Source organism: Garra rufa, chromosome 18 (genome assembly GCF_049309525.1).
Source record: "Garra rufa chromosome 18, GarRuf1.0, whole genome shotgun sequence".
NCBI lineage: Eukaryota > Metazoa > Chordata > Actinopteri > Cypriniformes > Cyprinidae > Garra > Garra rufa.
Window position 1 is genome coordinate 7,671,455 of NC_133378.1, and position 27,837 is coordinate 7,699,291.

The 27,837-nt window shown below is 35.7% G+C and overlaps 1 protein-coding gene across 1 annotated transcript in view; it reads right to left on the minus strand.

Moving 5' to 3' along the window:
• Positions 1–27,464, minus strand: part of LOC141291128 (zinc finger and BTB domain-containing protein 46-like) — a 100,184-nt gene extending 72,720 nt beyond the window's left edge. The window contains exon 1 of the mRNA XM_073823300.1: positions 27,179–27,464. The gene's annotated coding sequence lies outside the window, so the exon portion shown is untranslated. The remainder of the gene's footprint in view (positions 1–27,178) is intronic.
• Positions 27,465–27,837: the final 373 nt, after the last annotated feature.

Genomic DNA, 27,837 nt, shown 5'->3' on the forward strand with positions numbered 1-27,837 from the left:
ACAAAATAAGTCAAATGTACCCTGATCTTCAAATTTAAACAGTTTTTTAAACAGTTTACAGTCATTGTTGGAAATTGTTCAAATACACAAAAATGCTGGAAAGCCAAAGAATTTGTGGGACCTAAAGGATTTTTCTAAAGGACAGATCACCAAACAAACAAACAAACAAACAAAAAAAAAAAAAAACAGCTGTGGATCATTCAGGTAACAACACATTATTAAGAATCAAGTGTATGTAAACTTTTGAACAGGGTCATTTTTATAAATTCAACTATTATTTTCTCTTGTGGACTATATGTAAACATCTTTTATGTGCAACATCTTATTCAGATCAGTACTAAATAAAAAATAACATGCATTTTGTATGATCCCTCTTATTTTGGTAAAACAATTACCATTTTGCAAATGCAAGGTGTATGTAAACGTTTGACTTCAACTGTATATAAAAACATTATATCAATAATTATATAAAACAGCTTTTCAGGTGTTTGGATGTTACATAATGGCAGTGTGACAAAATCAATACCTCTCATCCATCAGTTTTTGCCTTAAAATAATGTATTTTTTGCATTTTTTTTATTTAGTTGACATTACCACTAGAGCATAGAAGGAATTGTCACATTTAAAACAACAATAATAAATATAAATATTTAATTACATATTTACAGAGTACAGTGGGAGGTAACAAATAATCTGAGGCAAAGTTGAGGCACCTTCTACTTTTACGGCAGAAAAAAAAAATTGCCATCAAGCAAACAATCTTAAGAAAGTTTGCATGGGTCAGCATGGCTAATTAATATTCATAAGCAAAGCTGCTATAACATAATTCATATTTTTGCCATAATTCATACGACTCACTGCTCACAGCAGAAGAACCGGTATGATTGCAATTTGACAATTTGGCAAACTGGCAAAGACAATTACGCACACTCTTACTATAAAGTTTGCATGTGGCTGTAACTGTCCATTCCAGTGATGAAATAGAAACTCAAGAACTTTGACATCTGTACTCCCATGCAAACTCTCAAGCACACAAAGGCCTTATCTCTACTCTTTAGTAACGCTCTGGCACACTTTCCCCCGAACGCCTGGTGAACATTTCCATTCATCTGCACCTCGAAGGACTGCGACAAACTCCCTCACCAGAAAGTTTGCTGCCAATGCCTGCCTGTGCGTTACAGAAACACTGCACTCATTGGTCTCTTTATGATCACAAAATCACAGCCCATAACACATCACCTTTACTAATGCCTTCAAACCAGCCTCTTTTTCCTCTGACCAATGGAAAGGCAGTGGAAAATGTTAATGCTAGGCAAACCTGTTAACCCTTAAAAGCAGTACCTGGCAGAGGCACTTGCAGCGTGACGCTATCTGGCCTTTGTCCTCCATCTTTCTCTCACTCCTTCCCTCCCTCTTTCCCTCTGTCCTAGTGTATTTCTGGGCTATTCACTGCCTCAGAGGCCCTGAAGCCAGCCGTGTCTCCAGTGGAGGCTCCCTCTCCGACAACCCGGGGCTTAGCCTAAATTCTCTCGCTATTAAAAGCTGTGAAATGCAAATAATGAAACATCTCATTACCACTGTAGGAAAATGAAAAGAGAAAATGGTAGGGGGGAAGATAGAAAGAGAGAGAGAGAAAGAGAGAGAGAGGGGAGGTTAGCAGGAGATAACCTGACAGAGTGTCTTTTGTTTCATGAGAGTTGGCGTTACGGAGGGAGTCGAGATTGGATTTGCCAGTAAAATAAACAGGGGTGGATCCTGGAGAAATGTTCTAGGGTGACTTACGGTCGTGGCATGAGGACACGCACAAGAGCGCCGGGAACTAACTGTTCGTATGTGGTTACACTTAAAATACTATTTATATTCATTTTTCAAAGCGGGTTTGAGAAGATGGGTGGGAGAGCCCCTATGGGGTCCTAAAACCTCTGTGTGGGGTTGTGGTTGTCACATATCTTCTTCCATTACCAGCAACAAGGCCATGGATGGGTGAATCACACCTGCCAAGAACACGTTCACATATCCAGCTCTAATTTCACCCCACAATTAAAAGAAAACATTATGTCCATAACCAAACTGAATACTGTTTTTAGGGCCAATAATAGTGTTTACACTGCATTTGCACATTGTTTTAGTGACAATTAAGCTTGTCCACCTCCAAATACTTGTTGATGTTTTTTGTTTTATTTCTCATTTGTGATTCCCTTAATCTTATTATGAACAAATATTGTAGTAAAATAATTTACTTGTAAATTACTTGCTGTAAAACAAATACTATTACAACTACTACTAAACAAAATTAATGACTTTATTCAACAATTAATTTCTTTTATTCTCTTAATTTGTGTTCCGAAGATGAACGAAGGTCTTAGGGGTTTGGAATTAATGACAGAATTTTTATTTTTGGGTGAACTGTCCCTTTAAGCACTTTACCCTGAATTACTGTGCAAAATAATTTAATTATCTTCAAATATTTTGCACAGTAATTTAGTGCTTAATTGTAATGAAAATAATGCCACAATGCACAAAATGACTTAAATAGGCTTAAATGCAAAAGTATAATTTATTTCTTTTTATTTTGGGGTGAAATCCGAATCAGGCATGTTCTTGATATCAGTGTGATGTGTTTAAAGATGAAACTTCAACAAACAGCATGAACATTACAGTAGTTATCCATATTATTGGAAAAATCTTTTTCTAATAGAAAAGAAAATATATCTTAATATACAGTTGAGGTCAAACGTTTACATCCCCTTTCAGAATCTGCAAAATGTTAATTATTTTATCAAAATAAGAGGGATCATACAAAATGCATGTTATTTTTTATTTAGTACTGACCTGAATAAGATGTTTCACATAGATGTTTACATATAGTCCACTAGAGAAAATAATAGTTGAATTTATTAAAAAATGACTCCATTCAAAAGTTTAATACTCTGTGTTGTTACCTGAATGATCCACAGCTGTGTTTTTTGTTTAGTGATAGTTGTTTATGAGTCCCTTGTTTGTCCTGAACAGTTAAACTGCCCGCTTTTCTTTAGAAAAATCCTTTAGGTCCCACAAATTCTGTTTTTTTTTTTAGCATTTTTGGTATTTGAACCCTTTCCAACAATGACTGTATGATTTTGAGACCCATATTTTCACACTGAGGACAACTGAGGGACTCATATGCAACTATTACAGAAGGTTCAAACGCTTACTGATGCTCCAGAAAGAATCACAATGCATTAAGAGCCGGGGGTGAAAACTTTTAAGCAGAATGAAGATATGTAAATTTTTCTTATTTTGCCGAAATATCATATATTTTTTTCATTTAGTACTGCCCTTTAGAAGCTACAAAATAAGTGAAATTTACCCTGATGCTTTTAATGCATTATGTGTTTCCTTCTGAAGCATCAGTGAGCATTTGAACCTTTTGTAATAGTCCCTCAGTTGTACTGTCAACACAGTATTAAGAATCAAGTGTATGTAAACTTTTGAACAGGGTCATTTTTATAAATTCATCTATTATTTTCTCTTGTGGACTATATGTAAACATCTTTCATGTGAAATATCTTATTCAGGTCAGTACTAAATAAAAAAATAACATGCATTTTGTATGATCCCTCTTATTTTGGTAAAATAATGAACATTTTGCAGATTCTGCAAGGTGTATGTAAACTTTTGACTTCAACTGTATCTTAATACAGTATATCTTACTTTATTAAGAGAAGATATCTTTAAAACTCTCAAACAGCAAACCAGAAAAACATATCAATTTAGTTTCTTACTGCAATGAAATTTCTAGTTTTAAACAAAAATATTATGGCATTTAATGAGTCCAATTAATTAAGGTACAAAATAATATCGTAAAATGATCCCACACTATTTTGCTTGTCAAGTTAATAAATTTTGTTGTAAAGATTATTTTTTATACTGAAAAACAAGACTGATTGCAAAATACTGATTAGAAGCAGATTAATTTTTGCCGTGTAGGCTTGACATTGACAACTGCTTGGATAGCAATGTGTGTTGAGACGCTGCAAATAAGAGAACTGCAGGGATATTATAAACTGAATGAATGAGTTTGTGTATCTTCATCTGACCATCCTCGCTGAGGGACGAGCTCTCTTAAGCTCTGGGTTGAGAGGTTGATGACAAGCCTCTTACTGAGTGGGAGTCAAATTCCAGCACGATCTCCACCTCTTCCTTCTCTATCGCTGTCTTTCTTTCTCCCACTTATTTCTTTTTTTTTATGAGTGTACACTCGCATTACCACACACACACACACACACACACACACACACACACAGAGTCATCGTTTCAAATCCACCAAATGGTGCGCCGATGACTCCCTAAAGCTCGGCTGCCGCTACTCACGAATCGACGACTCATCTTTAACACCTTCCTGGAGCTCGCGCCGTGAGAGGTGTCACAACAAACCGGCGTTGTCACGCTGCACTGAGGCACGGCGTTCCTGTAAGCACACACTCCTGTGCACACACACCAACACACAACCTCACACACCATGCTGTGACAAGCCATTATCACAACAGGAAGGCTCATCACCGCCAGATAAGGTCCACGAATGCAAACTTTCACAGAATGATTTGCTAAATGTTGCTTTTCATTTTTAAACTTAATAAAACATTTTTAGTTTTCTACTTTTTTTCTGAAGTTCACTAATAAAGGTTTGGTGCAGTCGTAATTTAGTTTTTCATGACCGGTGTCCAACCTCTCAGCCACTTATTAAGCAGGCGCACACACACACACACGCACGCACACACACACACACACACACACACACACACACACACACACACACACACACACACACACACACACACACACACACACATGTTGGGTTTACATGTTTTATGGGGACATTCCATAGGCGTAATGGTTTTTATACTGTACAAACCGTACTTTTTATCACCCTACACCTACCCTACACCTAAACCTAGCCCTCACAGGAGATTGTGCATACTTTTACTTCATCAAAAAAACTAATTGTGCATGATTTATAAGCCTGTTTCCTCATGGGGACCTGAGAAATGTCCCCACAAGGTCAAAATCTACTGGTATTCCTATCCTTGTGGGGACATTTGGTCCCCACAACGTGATGAATAACAGGTGCACACACACACACACACACACACACACACACACACACACACACACACACACTCATCCAGAAGAACAGATAGATAGAATGATGATAAAATAATGCACAGAATAAAAGACGGACAGAAGGACAGGATGATAGATAGAACGAGAATGATGGACAGAACGCATGACAGATAGAATAAAATGACAGATCTTTAGATAGATAGATAGATAGATAGATAGATAGATAGATAGATAGATAGCTGTTTAAACACTAGACAGAAAGAAAAACAGACAGATAGAACGATATACAGAATGATCGAACGATAGATCGAACGAACAATAGAATGACTAAAAGAACAAAAGAATGATAGAGTGAACGACAGAATGATAGAGAAAATGACAGAATGAAAGAAAGAACAAAGATGTGGAGATGCTAAACTGAAACAAAAACTGACAGATAGACAGAATGATATACAGAATGATAGAACGAAAGAGCGATAGACAGAACAAATGATAGAATGATAGAACGAACGATAGATCAATATAGAACTAATGATAGAACAACAGATAGAACGATAGAACCAAAGAACAATAGAACGAATGACAGAACGAAAGATAGCATGAACGATAGAGCGATAGATCAATAGATAGAATGAATGATGAACAATAGAATGAAAGATAGCATAAACGATAAAGAGATGGAATGATAGAACGAAGGACAGAACAGAAGAACAATAGATGTGGAAACGCTAGACAGAAAGAAAAACAGACAGACAAATAGAATGATACACAGAATGATAGATAGAACAAAAGAACAATAGATAGAATGAATGATAGAATGAAAGAATGAAAGAATGATAGATAGAACGAATGATAGAACAAACAATAGAACAAACATAGAACGATAGATAGAATGACAAATAAAACGAAAGATAGAATGAACAATAGAATGATTTATGGAATGAAAGAGAAGACAAACAATAAAACAAAAGCTAGAATGAACGATAGAATGAATCATAGAATGATAGAAAAATAGAACGAACAATAGAACATCAATAGAACGAATGATAAAACGAATGATAGAATGAATGACACAACGATAGATAGAACGAACGATAGAACAAGCGATAGAGCGATAGAACAATGGATAGAATGAACGATAAAATTAATCACAGAATGACAGAACAATAAAGAACGAATGATATCATGATAGATAGAACGAACAATAGAACAAACGATAGAGTGATAGAACAATAGATAAAACGAATGATAGAACAAAAGATTTTTGATAGAACAAAAGATAGAATGGATCATAGAATGATAGAACGATAGATAGAACGAATGATAGAACGATAGATAGAACGAACCATAGAACAAATGATAGAACGATAGACAGAACGATAGATAGAACGAATGATAGAACGAACCATACAACAAATGATAGAACGATAGACAGAACGATAGACAGAACGAATGATAGAACAACAGATAGAACGAAGGATAGATAAAATTAATGATAGAACGATAGATAGAATGATCCATACAACAATAGAACGATAGATAGAACGAATGATAGAACGAATGATAGAACGATAGATAGAATGAATGATAGAAAGATAGATAAAATGATAGAACGATAAAAAGAATGAAACATACAACAAATAATAGAACAATAGATAGAACGAAATAGAAAACAAACAATAGAATGAAAGATAGAATGAATCATAGAAAGATGATAGAACGATAGAATGATAGAACGAACGATAGAGTGATAGAACAATAGATAGAACCAATAATAGAATGAATCACAGAATGACAGAACAATACAAAGAACGAACGATAGAACATCAATAGAATGAATGATAGAACAATAGATAGAATGAACGATAGATAGAACGAACAATAGAACAAACGATAGAGCGACAGAACAATAGATAGAATGAAGGATAGAACAAAAGATTTTGATAGAACAAAAGATAGAATGATAGAACAACAGATAGAACGAATGATAGAACAATAGATAGAATGAACGATAGAACGATAGATAGAACGAACAATAGAACAAACAATAGAACAAACGATAGAGCGATAGAACAATAGATAGAATGAACGATAAAAAGATTTTGATAGAACAAAAGATAGAATGAATCATAGAATGATAGAACAATTGATAGAACGAACGATAGAACAATAGAACGATATATAGAACGAATGATAGAATGATAAATAGAACGACAGAACGAATGATAGAACAATAGATAGAACGAATGATAGAATGATAGATAAAATTAATGATAGAACGATAGATAGAACGAATGATAGAACGATAGATAGAACGATAGATAGAACTAATGATAGAATGATAGATAAAATTATAGAACGATAAAAAGAACGAACCATACAACAAATAATAGAACGATAGATAGAATGAACGATAGAACAAACGATAGAGCAATAGAACAACAGATAGAATGAACGATAGAACAAAAGATTTTGATAGAACAAAAGATAGAATGATAGAACAATAGATAGAACGAATGATAGAACGAACAATAGAACAAATGATAGAGCGATAGAACAATAGATAGAGCAAACAATAGAATGAATCAGAATGATAGAACAATAGAATGAACGATAGAAAGAAAGAACGGTAGAACAAACGATAGAGCGATAGAATGGACAACAGAACGATAGAACAAACGACAGAATGAAAGAACAACAGATAGATAGATATATAGATAGATAGATACTCTCAAAATCTGTTTCTCTAAGGATCTCTTTAAAAGTGTGATTTACCAGGCTTTTAAAATTCCAGATTAAACACACACACACACACACACACACACACACACACACACACACACACACACACACACACACACACGCACACGCACACGCACACACACACACACACACGCACACGCACACGCACACACAAACAAACATGTCCTGGCATGAGGTGTCTGTCAGGAAGCTAATTGTCATAATCAGGAACACTGGCTCCTGTCAATGACTCAGAGAGAGAAATGGAGAGAAAGAGAGAAAGAGAGAGAGAGGTGCAGGTGGACAGAAAGGAGGGGGTGTCTGTAGCGTGACTGCTGGGCTGTCAACTAAACATTGGCATCCTTCTGAAAACCATCCGTACTGGATAACCCCTAACTAACAGCTCGCCAAATACTCAACTGACGGGGAGAGAACAGGAGGGGGTGGCAGAGAACAGAGACAGATAGACGTGAAAGAAAGAAACTGCACAGAGGAAAACTACATGACCTCACAGATTATTAATGAACCGTTGCCCCTCTTCAAATCGCTGATCGTGACATAAAAAAACATTTTTGGTCTTTATAAAGCAGGTGTGTGAATTCTCTGCAACTAACATCATTAATACAGAACTTCAAAAGTAAGTTTCTGAACACTCTCTCATCTGCCATTGGTCAGGCAAACGCACAGCCCCGCCCCCAACTCACGTGATTGGTTGAGCCGCTGTGTTGCTGTGTTGGGCTGGTCAGATGCTCAAACAAATGTTTCCATGTTTTGAAAGCAGCCTAGAGTCACAGTGTTTATGCTTTTCTGGGAAATCACCTTCAAATGCCTTAATTATAGTTGAGTCCACATATTAAAAAAAGATATTTCAACATCCAAGATTACATAATTCTCAAGTCCTTCACTAGCAACTGTTGTGAGCAGCACACAAGGAAAAAACACTGGGAAAACTTAATGAAGTGTTTGCAAGAACTGTTGCTTCATCTGAATGGTTGCGGCATTTGCTATTATTTTTAGCAACATGTTTTATGTACCAGGATTTAAGAAACATATTTACATTCTTCATTTAAACTTAGGTTGTCTGTACAAAAAAAAAATGGTTAAAAAGAAAGAAAGAAAAGATGACATTTAAATGTAGGATTACATATATAAATGTAAAATATCAGTAAGCTTAATATATATAAAATCATCATTTATTGGGTACTTTCAATTGGGAGATGGCTGTCCAGAACCCTAACCGCTAAATTTCAATGAATGAAAATGATATTGAAATCATTTTTGCATTTTATTACTTTGTTGTTTTTAAAAATATCTAAAAATAAAAAATAATAAAAAATAGATATATATATTTTTCTTTTTTTTTTCTTTGTAAATTAAGAAAATTTAGGTAAAAAAAAAAAAAGGTGTCCCACATTTTTCATGTCACTACCGAAACAGTGTATGTTTTAGTCCATTGGCTGAGACTGAATTTAACATTTATACATTTATGATCAGGAAATATTTATGTGTCACTCTCTCTCATGGCTACACAGTGAGTAGATAGGCCTCAAAATGATAAAAAATCATGTAACTTAAAAGAATGTCACTATCAAACACCATTTTTCTATAATTAAACACACTTTTTTGGAAGCTATTTCATAACATAACACAAGTTTTAGTATTGACATTTTTTGGGTGTTCTTCCATATAATTGTCACTATTGTAACAGTCACGACCGAAACATGTCATCATTGATTCAGTAATGACAAAAGGGAAAACATAATCCTCATAATTGGGGGAAATAAACAGTTTTCGTACAATTTTTTGGTATTTTAGTATGTTTTAGTATGTGGTAGTTGTAGTAATGTGATGTGGTTGCTACCAAAACATTACTGTCACTACCGAAAATATGCAGTCACTACAAAAACATGGGATGTTTTGTCAAAAATAAAGTATACTGAATTATCAACTAATCAAATTATCAAACTAATAAATCCTTAACTTTGAAATCAGTATGATCAACTTTTTCCCTTTTACAAAGAATAATTAGATTCAAAATACAACAAATCTCATAAATTAAACTTGAAATATTTTTTAAATTGTAATTGTTATTGATTTACCTCTGAAAAAAGTTTAATAAAATAGCAAAAACATATATTCACAAGGTAGATGTAAACAAAAATTTAATAGATCGATATAATTAAATTATATATTACTGTGTTTCAGTACATTTGGGGAGAGGACAAATATTCCAAAACTTTCTGAAAATACAATATGAGAATTAACTGCACAATTACTAGAAATGTTTTATATGTACAATTTGCATACATATAAAATTTGTGGAAAAAGACTGTAACTTTGAACAAATTCTGCAGAATGACCTATATATATATATATTTTTTAATTTCTATGTAAAACTTCTAAGGATAAAACAATATAAATTTACATACATAAAATATTAATTTTAAACAATAATCTTAAATTAAGCATATTTTACCACGCCTCTAACTAATTATTTTTCTTGTTTAAAAAAAAAAGCTCACTAAATACTATCCAATTTACAAATACATCAATCAATTACATTTTATTTTATTTATTTATTTATTTTATTTTATTTTATTATATTATTTTTTTTTTTTTTTTTTACAAAAAAAAAAAAAACCTGGACCACAAGACCAGTCATAAGGGTCATATTTTTTAAATTTAGATTTATACATAAAAAATGAAACAATAAAGGAATAAATCAGCTTTATATTCATGTATGGTTTGTTAGGATAGGACAATATTTGGCCAAGATACAACTATTTGAAAATCTGGAATCTGAGGGTGCAAAAAAAAAAAAAAAAAAAAAAAACCTAAATATTGAGAAAATCGCCTTTAAAGTTGTCCAAATGAAGTTCTTAGCAATGCATATTACCAATCAAAAATTACGTTTTGATATATTTATGGTAGGAAATGTACAAAATATCTTCATGAAACATGATCTTTACTTAACATCCTAATGATTTTTGGCATAAAAGACAAATTGATAATTTTGACCCATACAATGTATTTTTGGCTATTGCTACAAATATACCCGTGCGCCTTAAGACTGGTTTTATGGTCCAGCGTTATATTTAAATTTAGGACTACATATTTAAATGAGTATAATTTAATGTTTAATAAACCACACAACAACAAAGGTTTACATTTTAAAGTAATGCATCCACATTTACATTGTTGAAAAATGTAAATAAAAATATCATATTTTTGATTAGATTTGACTTTTTGTTCGTTTCTATTCTAGCAAACATTTCTAAAGATAAAACAATATAAATTTACACCAATTAAAGATCAACTTTAAACAACGTATTTTAAATTGCCTCTAATTGTTTTCTTGTTTCAATCTCACTAAATTAATGATTAAATCAAGAAATTAAAATTCTTTACATTAATTTTACATTATTTGTCTTTCAAAGTAAAACAGGTCTTGTTGCAGGTATGTTGTGCTGAAAAAAAAAAAAAAGAGCTAAAAATATTAAGAAGCGCAAGCCGCAATACCGTCCTAAACTCTCTCACTCTGTGGCAGTGTCATCTTTATCGCTAAGCTCTATATTGACTTCTATGATCAGTGTTTGTGTCACACAGGGGCATTTTCACGCCTTTGTCTTCTGTCTGCTGAGGACTGGGGGGAGAAAATGAAGAGAAACACAACTGTGGCTATACTTAGTCGGTTTGACCATTTGTAATCACAACATGAGAAAGAAAGAAAGAAAAGTGAGCGAATGAGCCAGACAGAAAAGAGAGAGAGAGAATGAAAGTCCACTAGATTAGCAATCGTGTGGGTCTTACAAGTCTTATAACAGATTCTAATGCATTTTATATTAACCCATAAAACATTATGTATCAACTTCCTCAAGGCTGATATGACCCTACTAAATAATTCATTATCTCTAAGAGCTTCTTTTGTTTCATATTTGATAATCAAGTATAGCTTAACAATAGCCAGTGTTTTTACCCAGGCTTGTGTTGCCATGGCAACCACGAGTGTGGCCAAGAGTCAACCCTGTCACCAGACGCTTCGCTCCTGTCCCATACTGTCTGTTTCTCCTTCTTTTGTACATTTCCCCATACGACGCAGCGAATCGCGGCGAACGCCTCAGGTGTCACCTGCCGAACGGCAGAGGCTAGTGTCGCTCGGCCGAAATATGCGAGCGATGTATAAGCGGCAACATGCTGCATGTAGGAATAACAGGGCTAGCGTGTTGCTCTGGTGATCACGATCGTTCTGCGACACCGCCCACCTCACAAACCTAATTTTAAAGAAAGTCACACATTCCCACGTTGTGAGGTGGCGGTATCGAGTGTCCAACCAACACTTTCTCTGATCAACCCCTTGGGTGGGATGGGAGGGGGAGAGGACCTTCGTTTCTTTCTTTCCCTCTCATATCGTTTTTAGAAAGCAAAAAGGCCCAAAAAATACAGCGATAGTACCTTGTGTTTTTAACCATGAATAAATTCTCTATATATAAAAAACACCTACATTTTTTGCAAATGATGAAGTTGGTGGGGGATGTTAGAAAGTAGAAAAATATAAAAAATAAATAAAAAAATAAATGCATACATAAAATATAATTACATTTCACTTAATAAAATAAAGCAATCGAAAATTCCTAAATTCACTAAATTTTATTAGATTTATGATTAAAACTAGAAAAAAAAGTCAAGAAAGCAAAAAACACACACAACAGCCACATTTTTTTGCAAATGATGAAGTCGGTGGGGGCTCTTAAAAGATCTGAAAAGTTCAGGGGGAAGAATAAAAAAATAAAATAATGAAAAATAAAAAAATAAATTAAAAAAAATAAAATAAATAAAATACTATTAAATTACATTTAATGACATGAAATAAAATAAAATAAAATAAAGCTCACACTAAAAAATTAAGAAAGCAAAACGGCCCATCAAATACAGTGATGACACACACACACACACACACACACACACACACACACAAAGTCGGTGGGGGCTCTGAAAAGTTCAGGGAAAGAAAATAATAAAGTAAAATAAAACAGGCACATTTTTTGCAAATGATGAAGTCGGTGGGGGATCTGAAAAAAAAATATATATAAAAAATGAACTAAAAAATGACAATAAAATAAAATACTATTAAATTACATTTAATAAAATAAAGCTCTCTCGAAAATTCCTTAGAATAAAGCTCACTAAATTTTATTAGATTTACAATTAAAACTAGAAAATAAAATAAAAATTAGGAAAGCAAAAAGGCCCATCAAATACAGTGATGGCACCTTGTGTTTTTAGCCATGAATAAATTAAAACACACAAAAAAATACCCACATTTTTTTTTTTTTGCAAATGATGAAGTCGGTGGGGGCTCTGAAAAGGTCTGAAAAGTTCAGGGAAAAAAAATTATAAAATAAAAAATAAATAAAATAAAATAAAATACTATTAAATTACATTTAATAAAATAAAATAAAGCTCTCTCGAAAATTCCTCAGAATAAAGCTCAATAAATTTTATTAGATTTATGATCAAAACTAGAAAATAAAATAAAAATTAGGAAAGCAAAAAGGCCCATCAAATACAGTGATGGCACCTTGTGTTTTTAGCCATGAATAAATTAAACACACACACACACACACACACACACACACACACACACACACACACACACACACAAATGTCAGTGGGGGCTCTGAAAAGTTCAGGGAAAGAAAATAATAAAGTAAAAATAAAATAAAATAAAATACTATTAAATTACATTTAATAAAATAAAATAAAGCTCACTCGAAAATTCCTCAGAATAAAGCTCACTACGTTTTATTAGATTTACAATTAAAACTAGAAAATAAAATTAATAAAGCAAAAAGGCCCAAAAAATACAGCCATAGTACCTTGTGTTTTTAACCATGAATAAATATATATATATATATATATATATATATATATATATATATATATATAAATGATGAAGTTGGTGGGGGCTGCCAGAGTGTGCTAGGGGGTCTAAAAAGTTTAGGGGAAAAAATATAAAAAATAAATTTAATTTAATTTAATTTAATAAAATAAAATAAAGCTCACTAATTTTAATAGATTTATGATTAAAACTAGAAAATAAAAATTAGGAAAGCAAAAAGGCCCATCAACTACAGTGATGGCACCTTGTGTTTTTTTTGGCCATGAATAAATTAAAACACACACACACACACACACACACACACACACACACACACACACACACACACACACACACACACACACACACACACACACAACACACACATTTTTTTTGCAAATGATGAAGTCGGTGGGGGATCTGGAAAAAATGAAATAAAAAAAAATACAATAAAATAAAATACTATTAAATTACATTTAATAAAATAAAATAAATCTCACTCGAAAACTCACTAAATTTTATTAGATTTACGATTAAAACTAGAAAATAAAATAATAAAATTAGTAAAGCAAAAAGGCATATCAAATACAATGATGGCACCTTGTGTTTTCAGCCATGAATAAATTAAACACACACACACAAAAAATACCCACATTTCTTTTTTTTTCTTTTTTTTGCAAATTATGAAGTCGGTGGGGGCTGTCAGAAGGAAAATAATAAAATAAAATAAATACTCGCTAGACAATTCCCAGGAATAAAGTTCAATAAATGTTATTAGATTTATGATTAAAACTAGAAAAAATAAAAATAAAAATAAAAATTAAGAAAACACAAAGGCCAAAAAAAAAATGTTTTAGCCATGAATAAAAAAATAATAATAATAATAATTGTTTTGCAAATTAAGAAGTCGGTGGGGGCTGCCAGAGTGCACTAGGAGGTCTTAAAAGTTAAAGGGAAAAAAAAAATTATATATATTTTAATAAAATAAAATAAAGCTTACTCAAAAATTCTCAAAAATAATCTTGTTTTGTTTTTATGTTTTTAGATTAATGATAAAAACTAGAAAATAAAATTAAGAAAGCAAAGATGCCCATTAAATATATGTTTTAGCCATAAATAAATGGAAAAAAAAAGCACATTTAAAGTTCACTAAATGAGATTAGAGTCATGGTTAAAACTAGAACATAAAATAAAAAAATTAAGAAAGCAAAAAGCCCCATAAAATACAGTAATGGCCATTAAAAAAATAAAAAGAATAAATAAAATGAATAAAGGTAACTGAAAAGATTTCCCAAGAATATAGCTTATTAAATCTTATTAGATTTATGATTAAAATGAGAAAATAAAATAAAAATTTAAGAAGCAAAATGGCCCATAAAATACAGCAATAAAAATAAATAAACAAACAAATAAACAAACAAAAAAATAAATAAATAAATAAAAATAGGGGTGGCCAGAGGGTGCTAGGAGTCTGAAAAGTTCAGAAAAAATTCCATCTTACATATTTTTTCTACTAAAGTAAACTGATCTTGTTTTAGGTATGTTCAGATATTTATACCGAAAATATGAAATTATTAATTAAAAAGTCACAGTATCTTAACTGACCCTAAACTTTGTCATTTCATTTTACAAAAATAAAAAGGCCCTTAAAAATACTTTAAAAAATAAAACACACACACACTTTTGAAAATTATGAAAATCTGTGGAAGCTGCCAGAGGGTGCTACGAGCTCTGAAACATTCAAAAAAAAAATAAATAAATAAATAAATAAATAAATAAAATAAATAAAAAAAAAAAAATAAATAAAAAAAAAAATAAAATAAAATAATAATAATAAAATAAAATAAAATAAAATAAAATAAAATAAAAACAATGTTCATCTCTAACCCATTCCTCACTAAAGCAAGTTAATGAGGGTACTGGAAAGTCTGAAAATTTTGATTAAAAAAAATACAAAAAAATACAAAATAAAATAAAATACCCCAAAGTGTGTCACAATGTTCACAGCTAACCCATTCGTCCGTAATATAATTGCAGCACAAACTTTCCCATGCAGCTTGGCACTGCTGCTCGCTCACCTGGCAGTGGGGGTGTTCAGTCTCAGAGAGCGGGGCGTGGAGCTGGAACCAGAGTGAGATCAGGCCTCTTATTTAATCTAGGTAGAAAAGAGAAATGGGGCCACGGAGGGCACACCTGTACCATTTCCAACACCCCTTATCCAGGACTAACAATCGAGCACACACTGGACTGAGGAGGGACGAAAAGCCGAATCTGGGGATGAAGGTGTCAAGCATGAAGGACGCAGTCCGTAACTGACTGACATTGTCAACATGGGTTTTGCAGAACATTATTCACACTGCAATTTTTGCGTATTGTCACAGTGTGCAAATCCAAGTTGTTATTGAAGCACTCTGACAACTGACAAGACAGGGTAAAATTACAGCGAAAGCGGCAGTCCCAGGTTTCTGCCCGCGCAATCGCTTCCATCACATTCGAGAGTTTCCCATACGAGACACTCATCCCTCCACCACAAATGTACCTCTTCACCGTGATGAATATTTCATGCTCTGATGGCACTTTTAAGACAGAACTAATTAACGAAAACTAGTTGATCTGGCATACGTTAAATCAGTTCAATTAAAACCACGCAGACAAACGCTACATGCTAATAGCAGGAGCCGCGGAATAATTGTATGTTGAGGGGGAAGTGCTGAATGTTAAACAGGCCCCGTTAACAGCACTTTAGCACTTGGCGATGAACTCCTCTCAGGATTACACCGACCCTTGATAATGGACTAATGCAGATCGGCACATCACACAATACATTTGGAAAAAACAGAGGCCTTCCGATGGCAGTGACATACACTATATTGCCAAAATTATTGGGACACCCCATTCAAATGAATAGGTTTGACTACTGTAGAAATTTCCATGGGTACAAATCCTAATGTTTAAGCATATAATGATATTCTAGGGGATTGTGTTCTTCTAATTTGATAGCAACAGCTTTGACAGGACTCTTATTCTAACATGACAATGCCTCTGTGTATAAAGCAAGGTTCAAAAGGAAATGATTGATTCAGTCAATGTGGAAGAACTTGACTGAATACCTCTGGTGTGACTTTAAATGCAGACCTTGAGCCAAAAACTCATCACCAAACACCAATGACTTGTAACTATGGGTCACTATGGGACACTTCCAAAAGGGTTGCAACAGAGATGGAAATACAATTTATAAATACATGAATTGTTTCCATCTTTGTTGCCACAGTTTTGGAAGTGCCTTTTTCTGTTCTAAAGAAGGGGGTGTCCCAATACTTTTGCCCATATAGTGTATGTACAAGTCATTGGTGTTTGGTGATGAGTTTTTGGCTCAAGATCTGCATTTAAAGTCACACCAGAGGTGTTCAGCTGAGATTAGCACTTTGCTTTCTGCAGACCAGTCAAGTTCTTCCACTTTCACACTGACTGAATCAATCATTTCATTTTGAACCTTGCCTTATACACAAAGGCATTGTCATGTTAGAATCGAAGGGTCCTTACAAAACTGTTGCTGTAAAATTAGAAGCACGCGATCCCCTAAAATATCATTATATGCTTAAACATTAAGATTTGTACTCATGGGAATGACTAAATTAGTCAAACCTGTTCATTAGAAGGGGGTGTTCCAATACTTTTGGCAATATAGTGTATCTGCTGCCTGTGCGGATCTGACTCTGACATCGCACACTGAATTAAATCCAGTTGGGGATTTGGGAACTTGAGCCATATGCACCACGAACTTAAACCAACTTCGACTTTTGGTTTGGGAATTTTCTAAGCTCACATTTAGATGCAGATCTAGACGGTCTTGAAGAAAGGAAACCTTCAACCCTGACAATGATTACAATGGCTTTCTGAAATTCACAGCGAGGAGGAAAAGCGCTCTGTGGTATTGTGGGGTAAATGTGTTAGCGCTGGGAGTGTCTCCACCCTCCCTTAATGGTTAGCTCTTGGCAGACAAGATGGGATGAAAAGTATAGAGACAGACTAAACCATCTTCTGAAAAATAAACAGAGCTTTTAAGAGACAGACAAAAGTGCCATGGAAAGTGGACAACCGACTGTCCGACGATTCACCTGAGAACGTTTGAAATGGTAATGCCTTTCCCGTGCAAAACTGAATGCTAACATAAACCGGTTTTCTTTGTTTGCTCTGTCATTTTTTGTCGTATCTCAATTGCAGCTCCTTGACAGAAACGGTTTTCACTGAAGAGCCAAATTTGTTAAAATACTTCCTTATTCAAGCTTAATACTCAGAGACGACTGTAAGTAAGACAAAAATTTTAGGCGGATTTTCTTAAAACCTGAAATGTCTGTGTGCTGCTTTCAAAACATTGCTCTGTTTGTTTAAACATCTTGACCTGACCGGTACAGCCACATTGACTGAGTTTGGGGCGGGACTATCTGTTTGTCCAAACCATGGGACATCGGGGGTCTGAAAATAATTTGAAAATAATTTCCGCAGCTCTGGTTGGTGTAGAAATTACACACTTCAGCTGCTCTTGCTCCTCAGGCGTTTCTCCAGAGAAAAGACCCTAGTAATCTCACATATGTCTCCTTAAATGATTCTCAAGACAATTTCAAAAGCTGAGATTTCAAGCTGTTTCGCTGTGTAAAAACCACAGTGTTGCTAGGTAGGATACATATGCGGTTGCTTACTGGATCAATGAAACGATGGGGTTTGTTAATATCCTTAAAAGGATAGTTCACCCAAAAATGAAAATTCTGTCATTAATTACTCACCCTTATGTTGTTCCAAACCTGTAAGACCTTTGTTCGTCTTCGGAACACAAATTAGGATATTTTGGACGTGTGAAAGTGGTAGGACCCTTGCTGTCTATGCAGGATCAGAAAGCTCTTAGATTTCATCAAAAATATCTTAATTTGTGTTCTGAAGATAAACGAAGGTCTTATGGGTTTGAAATGACATGAGGGTGAGTAATTAATGACATGATGGGTTAATACATGATGGGTTATTTTTGAGAAATGATTTTTGGGTGAACTCACCCTTTAAACCTAATCGGGAACTGTAGTATTTGTGATGCTTAAATTAGCATTCATCACAAACTACTGGATTTATATGATGAGTGTACTATGATTAAAAGCCCCAACAAATATGTTGTAAACTAAAATACTACATGTCGAATGACAAGTGTTAAAGGGATAGTTCACACAAAAATGGAAATTACCCCATGATTTACTTGCCCTCAAGCCATCCTATTTCAGATTAATACAATCTGAGTTATATTAAAAATGTCCTGGCTCTTCCAAACTTTATAATAGCAGTGAATGGGTGTTGAGATTTTGAAGGCCAAAAAAAGTGTGTCCATCCATCATATAAAGTTAATAAAGGCCTTCTAAAGTGAATCGATGCCTTTGTGTAAGAAAAATATCCATATTTACAACTTTATAAACCATAATCTCTAGCTTCTGCTAACTGTCAGTCCAACGGATGACGTAGGACGCAGCCATAGTGTAAGAATATGTCTCATGAGAAGCAAGTTTTGCTTAGAGGAAAGGAAAACCAGTCTCCTCTTGATTTATATCGAAATCTTATGACATTTTTCTTTACAAATCTTCATTTTTAACTTTTAACTAATTTGTGAGACCAGTGTTTTTTGCTCTCTCCACTGTGCTTCTATGTGTCGACATCCTACGTCATCTTCTGAAACGCCACTCTCTCGAACGTACAACAGTATTAAATATGTATTAAATAGGGATATTTTTCTTACACAAATGCATTGATTCATTTCAGAAGGCCTTTATTAACCCCTGGAGCCATGTGGAGTGCTTTTTATGATGGACAGATGCACTGTATTGGATTTCAAAATCTCAACAGCCATTCACTGCCAATATAAAGCTTGGAAGAGCCAGGACTCAGGACATTTTTATGTAAGGTTTTATAAAGTTTTAAATATGGTTATGTTTCTTATACAAATGCATCAATTTGTTTCAGAAGGCCTTTATTAACCCCTGGAGCTGTGTAGAGTACTTTTTATGATGGATGGATGCACTTTATTAGACTTCAAAATCTTAACACCCATTCACTGGCATTATAAAGCTTGGAAGAGTCAGGGCATTTTTTTAATAGAACTCTGAATGCATTTGTCTGAAAGAAGAAAGTCATATACACCTAGGATGGCTTGAGAGTAAGTAAATCATGAGGTAATTTTTTGGATGAGCTATCCCTTTAAGTCTGAAAATATAACTTTAACCTTGTCATCACATACCCTTAATGTGTGAAACATGAGGTAAAATAAGTGTGAAAACACGCAAAGAATGCATAATCCGTTGGGATAAATGAATATTGTGCTGTGACATTATGTGGGTATATAAACTGTAAACTTGTATCATAATCAGGGTTGCCAAATCCAGTTTTCCTAATAAATTTGCTACTTTTAACTATTGCCACGGGTAGATTTTTTCTGGGTTAATGTTTTGACAGAATGTGTAAATTATATTTGACTGAAAAGCTTGTATTGATTTTATTTTTTTTACTGCACCAGTTTATATTCTACCACTTATCAAACTGTGCTTAATTACTGTTAGGGAGCCTGTGTGCAAAAATGTCAGAACAAGATCTTAAAACTTGCTAAACATTTAGAATATTTACGAATAATAAAGGACTACCACCCCGACAATGGATTTTGCTCACCAGCTGTCAATACTAAGGGACTTTGTTGACGAAAACAGACTATTTATACAAATAACTCTATACAGTGATGAAATTGAAAGCACTATTTATAAAGAATATTAGTGACTAATATATGTGTTTTAGTTATCTAAGGGTGTGTTCACTTGGTTCATTTGGTCCGGACCAAAAAGAAAAATTCTATATTTGGTCCAGGACTGCTTAGTGTTCACACTGGTATTTTTAACAGCGGACCTAAAGATACTGAACCTAAAGGCATAGTGATATGTTCACAACCTGATTGGTTGGGTTGAATGACGTAGGCCTATATTTCATGACGGACACTCCAAACAAACCCATGCAACTTAAGACGGCATGTGCTCAAAGAGAAAGTTTGAATGGCAGATTGTGTAAATACGAATGAGCGATTTGAATCTCTCAGTTCAAGTGTGACGTCACACTGTCCTCATAACACAAATGTGTGACACTACTACTGTCACACATACATGCCAGTAAGTTTCATAGTTACAATATGTGAATCCTCATTTAACACTTCGAAGCATTCGAAGCTCAGCAGGGATGTACATTAGATAAAGTCTGCTTACTCTAAACCCCTAATCAGCAAGTTAAAGGGGCTGAAGAGGATGAAGACAAGTATGGTTTTAACTGGTGAGGGTTAGCATACCTCCCCGTGTGTAAACATCCTGTATTTAAGACCACGTGTGGTCAGAAAGTAAGCCAGAAACGACCGAGCGTGACAGGGGCGGGGGTGCTGTAAACGAGTTTGTGTGTGCGTGTGTTTGTTACTTTTCAAACCCAAACCCAGCAATACGTGACGATTTAGGAACCACCGAGCTGGACTGGATTTCACCAGCAGACAGAAGAAGAGAAAGAGAGAGAGAATTACAGATTATACAAGGTGGACAAGAGCGCATGGAAAAAAAGAAGAGGAAAAAACAGAAACAAAAACCTCACAACCACATCCTCTTTTTCAGCCTAGGAGTGTAAAGCCCACTGCTAAGCGTCTGCCCAGGGTATGCTATCTCATTTCCAGGGGCTTTTTTTTTTTCACTCGGTTTCTCCCCCAGGGCTTTCCACACAGCCTGAGAGCCCCCACTGAAATATTCACAAGGCACCTGAGGACACAGGTCTTTGTGGGGCGGTTCCAGGGAGGTCGGCTCCGGTTTAACCCACACACCGAGCGCCTAATCTAGGGGGATGAACACATCTAAGTGGCTGATGAGCACAGCTGTCACTCCATACACACACACACACACACACACACACACACACACACACACATACACAGCCCCCCAAACAGCTCTAGGGAGTGAAGCGCACCTGTATGCGTCCACGCTCACACAAAAGAACTCCTAGTTTTTTCGTAAGGGATGTTTGATTGCACATCTGGTGTGAGGGTGTGAGGGTGTAAAAATAAAATAAAAAATTTAAACGCAACAATTGTGTGTTGAACCCTCATGTTTGCGTTTAGTGTTAAATATTAATGCGAGGCTTCATACTTTACAGATGTTTAACGCTAAGTGTGTTTTTAAGCTGATAAATCGAATATCGGGCTTTGTGTGGTCTTTAAAGTGAGGGGGAGAAGCCGGTCCCCAGTGTTGTAGCGGGTTCATGCTTTCTAACCTGTTACCCACACAACACAGCCCACAGCCTGGGGAGAGCAGCCATCTTCCACACACTCCACCCACACACACATACATACATACACACATACACACTCAGCTGTGTGTCGTGTCAGTTTGCACCCCCATACCCTGCCCCCCCATGCGCGCACACACACACACACACACGGACAGTTGAACTACCCCCTCTTTATCTGTTTCTCTATCCCTCTGTACCATCAGCCACCTCCTCCCCCATATCTTGCCTTTCTGTGCAAATGTTCAGATTAACAACCGCAACCACCCTGAATAAACACTGCACTGCACTTTCTTGTTCAACTAACTGCTTGAACCTCCCTCAAGATACACTTGCACATCCACAGACATGCTAAACATGTATGCTTAAACATTATAGCAGTGCAAACAATTAAAACAAACTCCAACATGGTGGATTCCCTCATATAAAACGGTATAGTGTATTCATTAAGTTGAACGTAACTTACATACATAATTTAGCACTTTATAAAGAATATTCAGGGTTAAATACGAGTTCTGTTCTTTTGGAAACATCTACGCTGTCAGTTTCAATAGAAAATTTCAACTTTGAGGAGTTAAAGGAACACTCCACTTTTTTTGGAAATAGGCTCATTCTCCAACTCCCCCCGAGTTAATAAGTTGATTTGTACCGTTTTGAAATCCATTCAGCCGTTCTCCTGTTCTGGCGAAATAACTTTTAGCATAGCTTAGCATAGATCATTGAATCCTATTAGACCAATAGCATCGCGTTCAAAAATGACCAACGAGTTTCCATAATTGTTGTATTTAAAACTTGACTCTTCTGTAATTATATCGTGTACTAAGACCGGTGGAAATGTAAAGCTGCTATTTTCTAGGCCGATAAGATTAGGAACTACACTTCCATTCCGGCGTAATAGTCAAGGAAGTTAGCTGCCGTAATATGGCCGAAGCAGGCGGAGTATTATCAGAAATGAGTTCCCAGTTAGTTTAGCATTTGCACATGTGCTGCGTGGTATTACTGCTCCTGCTTCGGCCATATTATGGCAGCAAACTTCCTTGACTATTACGCCGGAATGGGGGTGTAGTTCCTAATCTTATCAGCCTAGAAAATTGAAGCTTTGCATTTCCGCCGGTCTTAGTACACGATATAACTACAGAAGAGTCAAGTTTTAAATAGGACAAATATCGAAACTCGTTGGTCATTTTTGAACGTGATGCTATTGGTCTAATAGGATTCAATGATCTATGCTAAGCTATGCTAAAAGTGATATCGCCAGAACAGGAGAACGGCTGAATGGATTTCAAAACGGTAAAACTCAACTTATTAACTCGGGGGGAGTTGGAGAATGAGCCTATTTCCAAAAAAAGTGGAGTGTTCCTTTAAACACAAAAAAATGTTGACAGAGTGGACTTACAGTGGAAGTCTACGGGGCATTTATTTGTTAAAGCATGGATGCATAATTAGTCCAACTCAGGCTCACTTGAAAAATTAGCCTGTGGTAATATTTCAGCAAAATTATATTAAATGTTTCACAACACCTTCAAAGTGAAATGCCCAGTGAGTCAATCTGGCAACATGAATATGGAAAACTTAAATTTAACAATGTTTTATTGTGTTGGTTGCTGCAGTTTGGAAATGAAACGTCCACTGAAAGGTCCTAAACGATGAACATCAGGTCACCTTTATTGATATGTAACCCTGGACTACAAACCCAGTCTTTAAGAAGCATGGGTTTATTTGTAGCAATAGCCAAAAATACATTGTATGGGTCAAAATTATCGATTTTTCTTTTATGGCAAAAATCATTCGGATATTAAGTAAAGATCATGTTTTATGAAGATATTTTGCAAATTTTCTACCGTAAATATATCAAAACTTAATTTTTGATTAGTGATATGCATGGCTAAGAACTAAGAAACTTTAAAGATGATTTTCTCAATATTTAGATTTTTTGAACCCTCAGATTCCAGATTTTCAAATAGTTGTATCTTGGCCTAAATACTGTCAAATCCTAGCAACCCAGACATCGATGGAAAGCCTATTTATTCAGCTTTCAGATGTATGTTTAAATCTAAATTTTGAAAAACTGACACTTATGACTGGTTTTGTAGTCCAGGGTCACATATAGTGCTTTATTCAATATAGATTGTTTTAAAGCACCTGCCGTGCTTGAATGTAACGTACCTTGTACACTAAACCTGACCCTAAACCTAACCGATAGTGTGAACAAAAGCAAATATGAGATAAAAAAGGCATTTGCTGAAGCAAATATGCCATTTTAGCTTGCTTCCAAGTCTTTGAGCTCTTTTATCAGTACTCGTTTTTTTCATGAGACTCAATGCAATGCTGCACCAGGTGCACTACAGAGTAAGTTTACTACATATGAAAAAAGTCTAACCAAAATCTTTTGGTAATAAAATATGACAAGTGCTCAAAGTTCAACTGTGTCAGAACAATTCATTTTGATAATGTCAGATAACTTCAATTGAAAAGTATGTAATGGATTACATTCAACCAAAAACTCAGACAACTGTTTGTATGACGATATTTATAACTATCGATACTTTGTTGACCAATTACCAAGCAATGCTTAATTTTGATCAGTCTGTGGTGTAAAAAAAAAACACTTAAGCAAAACATGGTCAGGTCAAAGTGTCTGAATAACTTTTTGGTTATATATAGCATATAGAGTCCCTGTAATCATAATTTGTGTGAAAAGGAATAAAAGTTATTGGTGTTTTACCACCACTAGTGTTCATTTCAGATGCCTTTGTTAAATTATTCTCTGTGGTAATCGACAACAAGCTGACAATATTCTTTTAACAGCTTATCAAGTGCAGGTATGATATTTCGGCTTCATTAAAACAGTTCCTCGAACACAATGCTGCTCTTTACTCTTATTTCAGCCCCTCTCTTCCCTTTACCCCATGCAGTAGGAACCAGCTCCCCTCCCCTGCTTTCTGTTGACACAATACAGCCACACCTGTGAGGAAGTCAATATGCATAGTGGACCAGAGCCCCCCTCCTGTTTAAAATGTTCTCCTACTTATACACAAACACACACACGCACACGGATTCTCCATTAAACAAAAACACCTGGACGCAACCCTGACACGCAACACCAACACTGCCCTCTAGAACAAGAGCTCTTGCTAAAAAATACAAATACGGAGTGTGTGTGCACCAGAGAACAGTCATTTACACATTTGGCAGACGCTTTTATCTAAAGTGCCTTAAAAAGTATATTTATTAAGGTGTATTTTTAAGAGTTTGCCTGCTCAATGGGAATCACACCCCTGGTGCTGTTAGCTCTGTGCTTTACCAGTCAAGCTGCGGGAACACAATCACTACTTTTATGAGGAAAAATAAGAATCGCATTATAATTCTGTGGACTCTAATGGTAAGAAAAGAAAAGTCTAGGAACACATTACAGTTTAGTGCTTAATAACAGTTTGAACAGATAAAAAGATTGTATGAGAATCTATTGTCCTGATTCGGTCAGTACCAAGTCACATGGTGTCAATAAATAATTCTAGACTACCTTAAAAGTACTGTTTTCCATCCCAGGAGAGAACGAAGGGTGGATAGGCTGTTCTGCAACAACGGACACCTGCCAGCTAACATTAAGATACATCACAATCTACATCTACAACAGATGTGAAGAATAAACAATGCCATTGTCATGTTAATTAATGTTTCAATTAAGGTCGTGAGACCTGGAGAAAACCTAAAAAGTGACTGGCAAAGGAAGTTGTCATGTTTCCACTGGCTTCATTCTGTGTAGATGGGCATGAGGACAGTTCCTTACATAACCAGTTCTTCTGCTCAACTGACTCATTTTTGCACTGCAGACAGTTACAATGCCATAAATACATGAATGTAATTTAAAAAGCGTGACTTGCGTTTTGTCGTAATGTAAGTTAAATGATCGCGGTTAATTTCACAAGTAAACGCGCGGATATTGTTGTCAACAGTCTGACTTTAACATTTTCGCCAAATATGTTCAGCTAACCAATCAGAACAGAGTGCACCTGTAGCAAACAAGAGCCGACACTGCGCGAACAAATGTCATAATAATCAATACAGAGTGGCACGTTCTTTTGACAGACGCGCTGAATGATACATTGTTGCGCGTAACGTTCGATTCAAATGTATCAATTCTCAAACGCGCGTTCGAATTCTTTGTTGGCGTTTATCTGTTAACCCGCTGATGTTCCGCCTTCGGCGAGTCAAACAAGTGGGGTCGCTCCCCTTAAAACCAACCCGTCAGCGAGGAGAAAATGGAGGAAGACGGAACTGACCAGCTTTAAGGGGGCAGACGAGGGGAAAGAAAAAAGGACAATAACCCGAAGAGCAGCAGCGCTAGTGTCACCTAACGCTTCCCTCAGCGAACACTCGAATATACTCCGCTCTCCTCAAGTTGAGGGAAGTATTAGGCTCCGAGCCCATTGATTCAATTATGCAGGACATGAAATAATAAAAGTGAGTCCTAAAAAGAAGAAATCCCCTTCCCTTTTCTGGTAGTAGGTTTAGGGTGTTGACGCAGCAGAAATTTCCAGCTGGAGAAATTCCCCTTTTGGAGGTTAAATGATGGGAGGAGAGTGGGGTTAAGCCCTTGGCTGGCAAAGCTGAGCTTTTCATTTAAATACCACTAGTCCACCTCCACCACATGCACTGACCCCCCAAAGGACACGATTTCAGGATTAAAACTGTTATAACACAACCACCATTAAGTTCCTAACGCTGAAATGTGAAGTTGCGTTGATAAGACAAAACAGAAAGTCTCCCATCAGTCCAATAAAAGTCTATCCTGAATGAATGACTGCACATCTGACAGCTGTTCGCGGCGTGTGCATCATCTGTCATGAACGCGTTCTCACCTGGAGACGTCAAACAGGTTGCTGTCACGCAGTCTACCTCAATGACGTGAAAATAACACAATCGCGCCGGCCTCGCGGAAACTCACAACTTGAGCTCACCTGAATACCTGTGTTGAGCCGCGAGCTCATGTCTCTGCCATACATCCAGATGACAAGTCAAGTATGATTGTAAAAAGCGCTGAGAGTGAAGCCTGCGCGGTGGTCAGACTCAGAAGGGAGGAAGTGCTGTTAGAGACAGAGTGGAAAGGTGAGAGAGGCATACCTGTTAACCCATGAGTTCTGGGGGAGCGCGATGTCGATGCTTTGGAGCTCCAGTATTTCGCCCGTGACAGCTTTGAGAGAGTGAGCACGTCAACAATGTCAGCAGTCAGCTGGGAGACGCGCGTGTGTCGGTCAGCGTAATTCCCCTGCTCGCTGTCTCCCTCTCTCCACGCTCGTCTTTTTCTGTAATTCTCCCTCCCCTGCTTTTCCGTGTCTCGGTATCAGGAACCAACCTCCCCCTCTGTGTGTGTGTGTGTGTGTGTGTGTGTGTGTGTGTGTGTGTGTGTGTGTGTGTGTGTGTGTCTCTCTCTCTCTCTCTCTCTAGCTCTCTCTCTCTCGACTGAGAGTCAAATACAGGAAATGAGGCAACATAAACGCACGCATCCACCATCAAACCCTGGACAGCTCCAGCTGAACTCGTACAGCCACGAAGCCTCCGGGTCAATTATGAATATACAGAGGGCAACATGCCCACCTTATTAGTATAAAGATGCTTAGCGTGCTAATAAGACAGGTGGAATACGAGGGGATTTAATTTGGACTTTGCAACCTCAAAATAAATAAATACAAACACTAATATTTGTATTAAAATAACAAATACAATAAAAACAATTGAATAATTAAATATAAGTCAATTATATACACATGAAAAGTTTTTTT